This window comes from Ursus arctos, unplaced genomic scaffold (genome assembly GCF_023065955.2).
Source record: "Ursus arctos isolate Adak ecotype North America unplaced genomic scaffold, UrsArc2.0 scaffold_11, whole genome shotgun sequence".
NCBI lineage: Eukaryota > Metazoa > Chordata > Mammalia > Carnivora > Ursidae > Ursus > Ursus arctos.
In genome coordinates this window covers 60413687-60427265 of record NW_026622775.1, presented here as the reverse complement: position 1 = coordinate 60427265, position 13579 = coordinate 60413687, and positions in this window count along the sequence as shown.

The following is a 13579-nucleotide window of genomic DNA, read 5'->3' as shown; positions in this document are numbered from 1 at the left end:
AAAATCAGTACCTTGAGGCTTTAAAATATTTTCTTGTACTGTAGCTACAAAACAGAAAAGTAATCAATTAATTCAGTAGAAAACTCAGTAATAGAAGATTGTACATACAAATACTATGGGATCAACTTATGTAATAGCAAAAAAAATTCAAATTATAAAATTAAAACTTATGTACTACTAAAAAATTCAAATTATAAAATTAAAATTAAAAAAATTTTAGTATTTACATACTAAATTTAATTGTTTAGAACACAAATTTCCCTCTTTGGAAATTTAAAACCAATGGCTTAAGAGATCATATTATATGCAAAATCTACTTTTCTTAACTTTATATCTCTATGAATGAAGATGGAAATACTGAAAACAACAACATTGTTTCTAAATAAGTGGTATAGCTGTGTGTTTTGAATTATTGCCAAACACTGCAAAATGCAAGCCAGCACCCTTGTGTTCTTAGATTTTTAATAGCTGCTTAATTGTCTGTATGTAATTATGTTTAATGTTTTGATATAATTGAACAAAGTTCAGTAAGATTTTATATTTTAGCTTAGAAGGAGACTTTAAAATTCAATGGGATTGTAGTATTTACATTTTGATAAAAATGAATTTAATTAAAACAAAAATGGATTTATGAAAGATTTTTTAAATAAGAACAGTTTCCCATCAAAGTTGTATGGGTTCAAACTCAGCTCCCAATGTAAGGAGGGAAGATTTTAATTCTAAATTATACAAATTAGTCATTTCTATAAAATGAGGATTGGTTGTTTTTATATTTCTGAATTAATAATTTCAATATATATGCCATGCACTAGCCGTGAGTAATTTTAAATAAAATTTTTACTTAAAATTTATCAACAACCCCATGGAATTACTTTTTCTGCAACGGGGCATTAACTCATTTCATGCAGTGCAATTAAGTACAAATATATGATAGAGTTCTTGGTGAAACTGAACCAGACTCTGATTCTTTCTCAGTTTTGCAGGTTTTTTGCATTATTTTTTATCAGTATTGTTGTATTTTTTAAAAGTTCTAGAATGCTTTTTAGATACGTTTAACTATTGATCAGATTTGCTACATGGAAACTCAATGTGCCAAATGATTGTCAGAGAAAGGTTTAAACATTAAGAAAACAACTCAGACTTAAGAGGAAACAATAAGCCAGGCTTTGGATCAAATGGCATTATTTTCTGAACTTTAACCACTCTCAAACTAAAAGCAAGAACTGCCATTTAAAGTTAAAATTTTCTCAATTTTATTGAACTTTGGTCTATCTGATAGTAGTTTTTAAAAATAACTTTTGAAAAAATAACGTATATTCAGCAATTTTTGTTAGTGAAAGACCAAACTGCCCTCCTTCATAAATAAGTTAAAACACAATGAGGGGGGGGGGGGAATCATGTTTGTGGTTAAATGCAAACGCCACAACTGGAAGAAATTGTTACTCTACTTACTTTGAGGACTCTGTGCCCGAAAGTTGAACACAGTCTTCTTCATTTGGTGTGTATGAATCAAAACCATGGGAATATATTCTTGTACTAAAGATAGATTAGAGCCAGATATGTTGTTTGTGTTCCCTGGGGATAAGCTGGGTGGTTTGAAGTTATGATAAACTGCGTTGTCTCAATATGTCTCTGAAATACTTGAATACATTTTTCTGTACTTTACACATCTTATTTCAAAAGTTCTCCATCATTGTTTCAATTAAGTGAATTCTGCCAGAAGCAAAAAGAAATGTAATGAACTTATTCCCCCAAAGAAATTCACAGACATCGTTTGTTTTCATATTTGAGAATATTAAAATATGTCTTTTATCCCTGAAACTTGGAATGCAACAATACTAGCCACAAGACAACTTGTCAGGAGGAGCACTGGTATGGTAGAAGTTTCTTATCTTAAAAGTATCATACTTTGCTTGGGTATATATACTTGCCATTGTCTTACTATACTAAGGAAATATTCTGATGGTCATGACTCATACGGCAACAATGACAGTATTTGTATGACTGAATCCAAACTGCTTAAAGAAATGTGTCCCCTTGAATGAACACTTACAGATTGTTTAAAACTGGAAAACTACCTTACAATTAGCATCTCAAGGTAGTAGTTGTCTCAGTAAACCCTGTGTCAAACCCTAATATTTCAATCAAACCAACAGAAAACTATTAATGGTGAGAAAATTCAAATACATACCTATACACTAATCACCCATATGCAAGGTGGAATTCTAACACGGATATTATGAAGTGTTTTGAAGTAGCCCCGTTAGAAAGTTTGTAACTTTTGTACGTGCAGTTTATTGCAATTTTTCTTATTATTATGATCTCAATCATTGAAATTTATGGTTCTGTAGTATATGAAATTTTAGGAAACCTTGTACCTTAGCACAAACATGCCATACTTCTTTCTTTCCCAAACATTAGAATTGAAGTTCAGCTATAGTGGGGAACATCTAGAACTTTCTTTACTACTTGAAATAGATTCCAGAAAGAAACTGTAGAAGCAAGAAAGCCAAGGATCTTTAAAATTTCTCTAACCTTTCACTTTGTTTCTCCGAGGCAGTTTCTCACCTGCAGAGCCCGCCCCCCCCAGCTGCTGTGTTTGAAAGATTGTATGACTACTTATCTTATTCTATAATTAATCCAACCTGCTAGTCACTTCAGAGGATTGAATGTTACATAGTTAAATTTTCTTTTCTTCTATAAAGTACACATTCCATGAAATGGACTCCAGAGACTATGGGAATTACCAATATTAAAAGTAGAAACTATTCTCATATTAAAAGTAGGAAATCGGCAATACTGATATTCATAACTATCCCTAACAACTAGAGCATCCCAAAAGTGCAACTCTTAGATTGAAAATGTGCCACAGTCCTTAGACCAATCAATCATTAACAATCTTTGAGGTCATGTCTCTTACTCCAAGACGGATTTCATGTACTTTGCAGCAGAGGTAATAGCAAAACGTCTCAAAATTTATCAGCACATACCATCTGTATTTCTCATCTAGTTGATGCTGAACTAGTAAAGAAAGCAAGCCATTCCATGTATACAGCATAAACTTACATTTAGTCTATTAGTATTCATTGATGCTGACAAGGCAAAGACTATAAAATAATGAGATGGGTTTAAACATATTAAAAGATGGTTTCTACCGCAGGGGTTTGTATTTTAATGATCTAGCCAAAACAAATTTAATCAATAGAAAATAGCCTATAAACGAATAGTAATCTTAGTCCACTGAGATTGGCCAAGAATTGTCTAGTGACTCAGAGAATATTTTTTGTATCTTTATAATTGCAACCTCGTGTTTTGAATTACACTCGCCCATTAAGCACAGTTACGGTAGCTACCTTTTCTAATTTGGGTATTCAGTTTGGGAACTAGATAATTTTACTGCCTTTGCTTGGCTTCTGGGCTGTTACTTGCTATTGTAGAGGTATTGAAACAGCACAGTCGGTTCTGATGGACTATAAACGTGCGTCGTCACTTGCTGGCTTCATGTGCATTTCAGAGAAGAATTTAGTCACAAAGATTGCATAATTGTTTTAAGTGAAAAATTTTAATATCTCTTTAAACTGTCCACCAATTACTGTATCTGCTCAAGCAAAAATAAAGGACTCTCGGGTACAGTTTTCAAGTAATTTTGACAAGATCACTTTCTTTAACTGAACTTATCTGAATAATGGGCAGGGGGAAGGTATGAATTGAAGATTAGAATTCTATAAAAGACTAAAATTTTGAATATAATGACAACCAAGTCTTGTTCTCCTCGATGCCTTCATAATTCCTTACTGCATTCTCCATTTCGTGGCACAATGACATTCGTAGCAGTGTAGAAATAACCACGTCCCTCTCAATAATCACCAAATAGTCTTTAAACACACGGTCAACTCTAGATTCCATGACATATATATTATAGACCTTGAAGTGTATCAGTTCATTCACTTGGACATTTCAAAGAGATGTTAAAGTAAGAATTACTGCTTGTGGCTATAAGACAATCTGTTGATTTTTAATACAGTATTTTAGAAAATACAATGTATATGGACGCACAGGTTCCCTCTTGATTGAATGAAATATCCATTATACCAGTCGCACTTGTATTCCTTTCTAAGAGGTGTCTTCCTCAGCAGATAGATTGGCTTTTATTTTCTTGTTCAGGTCCTACAAGGAGTGGTAAAATATAGCAGTCCCATAATCTCATTGCTATATACACTCTTCATGAGTAAATGATCAATGTACACTGAGTTGTATTAATATAATTAACATTAAAATTAAACTTTTATCCCAGTCCCCATTTCTCTTCAGAAACATACTGATATTAAGCAGTGAACCTCCATAGGGAGGCAGCTTCTATTCCAATTACTTAAAAAAGAAATAAAGTGATGCTTATTTTTCCATGACAAAGATATTAGATCCTGTGCAAAAAATATAACTTCCCAGGATTTGCAAATAACAAGGGCAGGGGAAATAGACCGGAGAAGCTCCTCCCAGAAATCAGACCAATAGAAAGAGAAATCCCGAGTTAATAGCAAAGATCCTCTTACTCATTCTTTTTCTTCTACACTCTCCATGTTAATGCTGCCTTCGTCTCTTTCCTCTTCCACCTCCTACGCACAAATGCATTCACACATACGTGTGCATACACACACTCGTATAGGTTGTTAATGGAATAAAATCCTTCAAATTGGATATTGAAAGGAAGTCAAGTTTTCTGGACAAAGGTTAATAATTTTGTGATATGTTTTCATATATCACATGATTGGTGGGAAATATGAGCAGTGCAGTCATTTGCTTTGGCCGTCTCTCAAGGTTGGAAGCATAATATTTTGCCTCAACAACACACAAACAAGCTATATGGGTCAAAATTTTCTCCAACTATTAACAATAGAATTCTAAAACACTACTTGGACTGTCTTTGAAGAATGACTAAATATTTGTCAGACCGTTCTTCCAAAAGACAACTAGTAATAACCAGTAATGCTGGATGATTTCATGTCTTAACAGGTATTTTTCTCAATATTTTTCATGGTTCACTCATAAGCAAAAGGAAAGGAGAATTTTAGAGGAGAGAGGATACTGTTCTAAAAAAATAATGATTCTGATCACCGACTATACATCAGAATCCCTTATGCGTCTTTAAAAACATATACAGGCTGAGGTTCAACACAGAAGATTATAATCCAATCACTGACCAAACAAATATTCGTCAAACACCTTCTACGAATCTGCCACTGTTCTAAGTGCTGAATTCAGTATGTTTGGAGTAAGACATGAAATTCTGGATTACTGGCAAAGTTGCACGAGTAAGAACAATTGATGTGAACATACATAAACCTATTTTTCTAAGAGGACTCGATTTAAACCTAAATTGTTTTATAATTTTTTCTTCCTTCAAATTCATTTTAGCGAGAGCTAAATGCATTCTTGGAATTAAAAAATAAACCTTTGAGGTGTTTCAGATCAACTTTCCTCCCAATGTCAGAATCTTCGCCATTACATTCCTGATACAAATTACCCACATTTTTCTAAAATTCTTCAGTAACAGGGAGCTCATTACTCTGAAGGCAGCCTGTTCCATGGTGACATAGATCTAAATGATAAAGAAAGCTAATCTTTGTTAAGAAATGACTTTTACTTCCTAAATTGCAAATAAGTCTACTCCATTCCCTGGAGAGTCTTTCGTCTATGTTTAGGCTCAGTCAGCACCATTTTCTCAACCCCTTATTAACTAGCTTTAGTCTTAAGCCATTTATAAATGCACTTTATGTGTTAAACAATGATGAGACGTTGTCAGGTTTATAAAATAATGAAATATAAAAGTAATTGTCTATATAGATTTCTATGGAATTATTTGCAGTAACTTTAAATGTCTTTCTATAACATAGCAATAATTTTAAATTAAGTCCCTAAAAATATATTTCGTCATACAAAGATATTATATAAAACCCTGAAAAATAATCTGCATTCAAAAAACTATCAGCCAAATATACATCCTATTTTTAGAGTAAAGCTACAATAAAAATATAATGAACTAAGTTATTTTATTTTAATAGTTGATTTCTTTCTTGGGGTAGTTTTAGCAAAGGGGTCTTCAGGCAGCCCCACTAGCATACACATTATTCAGCCTGGCTTGTTCATGTGAACAGAGAGAAGGGAGCTGTGGGTTAAAGGGCAGGAAAGGATTTGGATGTAAGACTGTGTTTAAACATGCTTGAATAATTTTGCACTCCTTCACTTTCATCTCTATGAATTATGCAATAGCCATTCCTTAATTCCTTAAACTTCTATTTTAGTGTATGACAGATGATAATATGGGGGGATAGAGTGAAGTGGCCCACCATTTTATGAATATTATATAATATGCTGTGGAAAACAAAAGAAAAAGAAAATGTGCCATATATCTTCGATGTGCCATCTTATACAGTGACTTTATTATTAGTGAGCCAAAATGTTTAAAAGACTACCAAAAAAAAAAAAGTACTGCTATTTTATGGTGTTAACTATTTTTCTGTAGATTTGAAACATGTCTTCCTGGGTCTGATGTCTGTCTGTCTTCCTGCCAAGATGATGTCATATTTTTTCAGGACATTATGCTGAAAATATATTTAAAAACGTATGCATGATTTTATCAACTTGTTTCTCATGATACTGTCTTTAGTTCAATTCTGCAACTAACAAACTCTGTAGTCAGAGTCATTAACTCGTGTACGGTATGTGGTATTTATCATGTAACTGTAACTAATGTGATCAAAACCAATAAAAATTAACACTTTTCAAGAAGGTGGATACCTCTTTCGTCCCATTTTTATAAAGATCAAATTTTATCAAAGGATCGTGTTGTTTTCCTGATAAAAGTCATACCAGATTTCTGTTCTGACAGAAACTATCACAGCTAGGTCACAAACTCAGTTATATATCATGCAGAAAAGCTTTCCTATATCCACTCCATTATAGGAAAAGTATGAGGGAAAAGGTGAACGGAGCTTTTCTACTCAGAATAAAATGAGAGATGTGTAACTATCTAGAAAAATGATTTGATATTAACATATTTATAATTTTTATTTGAAAGCCTTTTCCTTAAAATCTATTTATTGAATAAACCACTTTTACCTCACTAGCCCATAAGGACCATTTTGGAATGGAACATTGGTGTTTTGTTGTGTTTTGGGTTTTGTTTTTTAATTTGGAATTTTTTTTCCTCTACATGAGAAGACTGGAGTTTAGTGGTAAAGAAATAAGAGGAAAATTAATGTGCAAAAAATTTCAAGAAAATATTGCAATATGGTATGTGAAAATTAGTCTCTCATTTTTGGAGCACCTATAATTTATATTAACAATATTTTACAGAATTTCAGATATTTAGGGGCGCCTGGGTGGCACAGCGGTTAAGCGTCTGCTTTCAGCTCAGGGAGTGGTCCCGGCGTTATGGGATCGAGCCCCACATCAGGCTCCTCTGCTATGAGCCTGCTTCTTCCTCTCCCACTCCCCCTGCTTGTGTTCCCTTTCTCGCTGGCTGTCTCTATCTCTGTCGAATAAATAAATAAAGTCTTTAAAAAAAAAAAAAAAGAATTTCAGATATTTATTGGCTGCACGGTTGAGGAAAATTGATAGATTGAAAATTCCGTGCTAAGTTGACATTGTGATTTTCCTTGATGAGTTGGCCTTCACTAACTACTTGAATAGTCATAGAATGTCAGCCGATTCTTGACTGAATGCTTCCATAGGATTCGGCAAGGTCATCTGTAGGTGCAAGGGCTAGAGGCGATAGATGCTTCAACAAACTGTACACGAATAAGCATAATGTGACGGCGGCTTTTCGGTAAACTCTGATTTTTAAAAATCAATGTGTACTACCAGGATTTAAAATCTTTTCATTACTCTCATTTATAGCCACCATTTCAATACCACTAAGTTGGTTGTTTTTCTCCAGATATTTTATCCCAGTTTACTCTTGCTGACCGTTGCGTTCTTCCTTGCGAAACTTATTTTCTAAATAAATATTTTTTGTAACTTTGTACAGTTTACATTTTTAAGGACCCATCCTTGGAAATCTTAAATTGAAAGGAAGCCATCATTACTGAACTATAGTATGCTAAATAGTAGGTATTTTGGTTTTTTGCTTCCTTATTTTTGTCTCCATGTCAAAAATTAAGTTACCTCAGTAGATTTTTTTTAAAGATTTTATTCATTTATTCATAAGAGACATAAAGAGAGAGAGGCAGAGGGAGAAGGATAAGGAAGCTCCCCCACGGAGCACGGAGCCCGATGCGGGGCTCGATCCCAGGACTCTGGGATCAGGACCTGAGCCGAAAGCGATGCTTAACTGACCGAGCCACCCAGGGCCCCCCTCAGTAGATGTTCTTTATGCCACAGTGGCCTCTCTAAAAAATTCATTCCAGCACATGGCTGACTGGAAGCTGAGTGGGGAGAGAAGGCTCACTCATAGTCCATTTTGTGACATGAGAAATGACTTGTCCTAAAATGTATTCTTCAAACAAGGAATACCAGGTAGAAATCAAATGATAATGTTCACTTGTGTAACCTAATGGCTCTAGTCTTCCAAGCAGGTCTCTGTTTTTAAGTCATCCATAAAATTCACTCTTTCAGTTTTCAGTTTCAGATGTCAGATTCTATTTTCTTCTGGGAAAAAAAAAAAGCTTTTCTAAAGGATTGGTTACAGAAATAATTGCATTTATGGATTTATAGGGTCTTTTTTGAAACAATCACTTCTCCCAAAAAAGTAATTTCATACCAATTGACCTTGTTTGCAATATTTACTCAATTAAAGTTCATTCTTACTAGTGTAACGTTATATTTGTTAAGTAGCTAATAAAAAACAAAATATGATATGAAATATAAATAGGAAACAAAGTGAATTTGTTCAAATTTCTGAAATATTTAAAACAGAGTAGAAAATCAAAGGCATAGATTTATTTTTTTTCATTGCCAGAACGTGGTTGCTAATAGTTTATTAAATCCCTTGAAATAAATATAGTTTTAATCTTGCATATTGTTATTTAATAAATACTAGGATGGACACTGCAAGTCTACCTGATAATATTGTTATCTCTGGCTGTTCCCTTTGTTCTCCTAATCATCATCAACAGATCTTTTTGAGTCTTTACTGATTAGGCGGTGAAAACCTCAAGGGGTGGCAAACAGGAAAGCTTCTTTTACATTCAGGAGCAAAGCAAGGAAGGAAATAACATCTGCAGGAACCATGTGTCATGGGCAAGAGGCTTATTTTATGTAGAGTTTATATTATTCTTAAGTAATCAATAATCTCTAAATAAAACTCAATCTTTTCTAAAATTGTGGAAATTCATATGTTGCATAGAGCAGATTAAAATATTTTTCCAGTTCCAGTTATTTGGGTTTTTTTCCCTTTTCAAAGTAAAAAAAAAGAAGGAGAAACAGAGATTGTATATTCTTTGTAATTTACTTTGAATCTATAAAATCAGAACCCACTTAGCTGCTGAATTGGTTATGTTCGAGATATTGCTTTCATATTGTCTGTGAAAGTTAACTAATGAAAAAAGATGTGATTTTTATATCATAAAGAAATACACCTGCAGACACTATGTTCATACGATCTATTTACCTAATGGACAATATAATTTAGTTTCTAAAAGGAAACTTTAACAAGTAATATTAATGTGATAGTATTTAACATTGTGAGGGTATTTGTAGTAACTCTACATTGTTTTTATATTAAACATGCATTCCTTTTAATATATGTTATATATTAGGTTCCTAAGCAATAAAATCTGACAGGCTCATATCCCATAATTAGCATATCTAAATCCCTAACAGATCAAAAAGTTTGATTCTTATGTCTCAGAAGTATAATTACAAAACATAAAAAGTAATATGCAAGTATCTATTTTAATATCATTATTCTGTTATTTCTAAGTGAGAAGGCCAAAAACCCTTTGGTATCTTCTGTAAGCGTTAAAACTGCTAACTCAGTACATACCGGAAGGTTTTCACAAAATACATCACAAGCAGTTAAAATCCTATGCGCTATGTCCCCTTAGTTTTGAGCAAGTCCCCCAAATTGTCTAAAGAACCATTATTCATACTCATAATTGGAGTTTTTAAGAATTACCTATAAATTAAAAATTTAGATCACATTCATAAGGTATGCAAGGCTATTATATTTTCGCCGATTATACATTCTTTTCTAATAAATGTAAGCCACTCTGGGCCTAAACCACAAGATGGCTCCCTCTCATTGGTTTGGGAATCATAAATGTCATTTAAAATGATAAGTTTAATTTCACTAATGATTGAGGGTGATATTTTGGCATAAGAAGTCTATTACAGTTTTAAGAAATTATACAAGTTAGTGTAATGCTGCTGTTTAACACCTTTATTAAATAGGGTGTTGAGGGATAACCTGCTTAAAACCCTTACTTTACAAGTGAGAAAATGGAGCCTGAAGATATAAGACAATTGTGCTCCATGTTACTGACCCTAGTAACTACTGAAGCCAGAGCTAATACTACTCTCTCAGGTGATCCTTGTTCTTGATCTTCAAACTAAGGTAAGAGGGCCCTGGATTACTGGGATCAGAAGTTCCAAGATAAATATTAGCATCTTCCTGGACTGACAACTTTACCATAAAGTTTGAGAAACCTATGTCATGAAAGAAATGTAAAGTTAAAATGATTATAAAATATGAAACAGAAACAGAAAGGAAACTGTGGTGTTATAGAAGAAAATCTGCTACAGGTACCATTTTGTTTTCCAATTCCATTCCAATTTCAGTAAGGGTTCTTGGTGGAAATGTCTAACAAGTGCTGGGAACCATGCAGTCTCTGTCTGAGCTAATTTAAGAAGCATAAATACAGTCCACTGCTGAGGACAGGCAATAATTGTGAAGTCAAGAAAACATGTGCAGGGATTCTCATCACCTTTTACATCCTAACAGTAAGTTCATGTTCCTCTTCTCCGTGCTTCATTTTATGTCAACTTACTCTTCCCCACCTGCCTGGATGCCAAAGGCTGGGAAGGCTAGATGCAGAGACAACTTTACATGAAAGGGAAGAAGAGATAAGGTACACTCTTCCTTAGTGTCTCCATTATGCGAGCATGTGAAAATCCTCCATCTTTAAACAGGGACACAATTGGCTTAATTTCTTGACTGAGTTAACTAACTACGAACACTGTAGAAGACATGGTCCCAGCATGCCAAATATTTAAGATAAAATAATCCATGGGAAATTAAAATATGTTGTCAAGATGACCAAGTTGTAGTTCGACTGTATCCTGTAGTTCTCCTATTTCAATATATGATTTAAAATCTCTACCTTCAAGGTAGCGATGGTGTTAATTGTGTTATTTAAACCACAAAAGCAAAGCTTTGGATGTTTCCTTTTACTATTTCTTTCTGTCTTTCAATATATGGCTATTTTATTTTAATTTCAATTTCTATTTATTTTTCTAATGTGTTCATCAGAATTTTTAAAAGGAAAAAAAATTCAGTACACAAAACGTCCAGGAATGGAAACATACAACATCGTAAACCTTGTTGGAATGTTCTCTTCAGGCAAAGTACAAGTACACAATCACAATAAAATGCTAAAAAAATTTAAAAATAAGGAATGCTATCAGTGCTTTCTCTCTCTCTCCACTCCTCTTCTCTCTCTCTTTATTTCTCTCTCTACCTCTATTTGCTATCATATTACTTTTCTGTTATCTCCTTTTCTCTTATCTCTTCTCCAAGGTCAAAACACATGTATGTTTCCAAGTTAAATGTAGGGTTCTAATTAGTACCTTATCTCATTACAAAGCCACGGAATATCCAATTAATTCAAATTTAATAAACTTGACAGCTTCTATTCAGAGAAAGAACTGCTTCAAATTAGCACCATGTTTTTCATCAAATTTAAATAATTATGTGTATTCCACAAAATAAAATTTGGGTTTTTAAATGAAATAACACTAGCCAGCATTGGGATAATCGGAATTCTGTGATATTATAATACTTATTTGCCACCACAATGTCATAATCACTCAGCTATAGTGTAGTAAGAGAATTCAGATTGCTGCTTTCAGCTGTTTCTTAACATCATCATTTTCTAGCTTTTTTAGTCCGTTGAATGAATTCACCTCAATGATGTCATTTGCATAAATTCCCAAATTCCCAAATAAAAATGGAATAATATTGAAGCCAAAGAAATGAACAATTTTCTCTTTTGCTCATCTTCAAATTTAAATTCCAGTTAGCTAACATACAGTGTAATATTAGTTTCCTGTGCACGATATAATGATCCAACACTTCCTCACAATTCCCAGTGCTCATCACAAGCGCCCTCCTTAATCCCCATCACCTATTTCATCCAACCACCACCTACCTCCCCTCTGGTAACCATCAGTCCATTCTCTATAGTTTAGAATCTGTTTCTTGGTTCCCCCCCCCTTTTTTTCCCTCTGTGTTCGTCTGTTTTGTCTCTTAAATTCCACATATGAGTGAAATCATATGGTATTTGTCTTTCTCTGACTGACTTATTTCATTTAGCCTAATACTCTAGCTCCATCCATATCACTGCGAATGGCAGGATTTCATTCTTCTTTATGACTAATATTTCACTGAAGATATAGATATCTTCTTTATCCTGTGGTGTATATATACAATGGAATACTACTCAATTTCTATTTAACAGTAAAAATAGAAATAGTTTAATTGGACATTACAAACTTTTATCTCATGCATGAATGCCTAATTTTGAAAAGCATTTGGATAAAATTCTTTGATTCATCTCTATTCTGCAATTCAAAGAAAAACAAAATATGTTATAAATCAACATTTTTTTGTCCATGGTAAAATCATAATTTAGGAAGAAAAGTGATCAATAATCCACTCCTCCTATCAGAATAATTGAAAAACACAGGAGTTGGCATCAGCCCTAAAAATCATGCTGAGTCTTAAATTGTAATACAGAGAAACATGTATTAAAGAGTGTGAACATGAAGTTTTTTCAATTGAATTAATGTTTAAAAGTTTTTGGATGACTCTGTGTTCATTATTCACCCTTATATCTTTATTGAAGTATGTATTTATTCTTCAATAAATTCATGATATTTTTATTGCTTGTTTGATGTAGAGTATAAATGTCGAAACTATGAGTTTACTTTCAGTTTCTATTTATTTATTTATTAATAATAACATTTCCTTAAGATGTTTGTGCAGTTTATAAACTCTGCTTAGTGGCCGTTTTCAAAATCCGAGAAGCAAGCACATAAATCAAAAGATAGTCAAGGTTGAAATAAATGCCAAGGGTTTTTCAATGAATAAAATAATTCTTATACGACTCTGGTAATTTAGAAACTATTACAACAATGTCAAGTAGAGTTTAATTGGAATGTTCCAAGATAAATATGTTATCTTTTTGTGCCTCTTTTAAATTCATACTTGCCCTATGTCATCCTCAGATTTTAGAATTTAGGGGAGATTAATTTAGTTCAGGATCTCTATTCAATGAGGACCATGCTAAATGAGACAATTGGTTCATGTACAATCAATCTAAACCTTGGGGGTGATCTTGCAGTAGTTCAATGACCCCTGCAG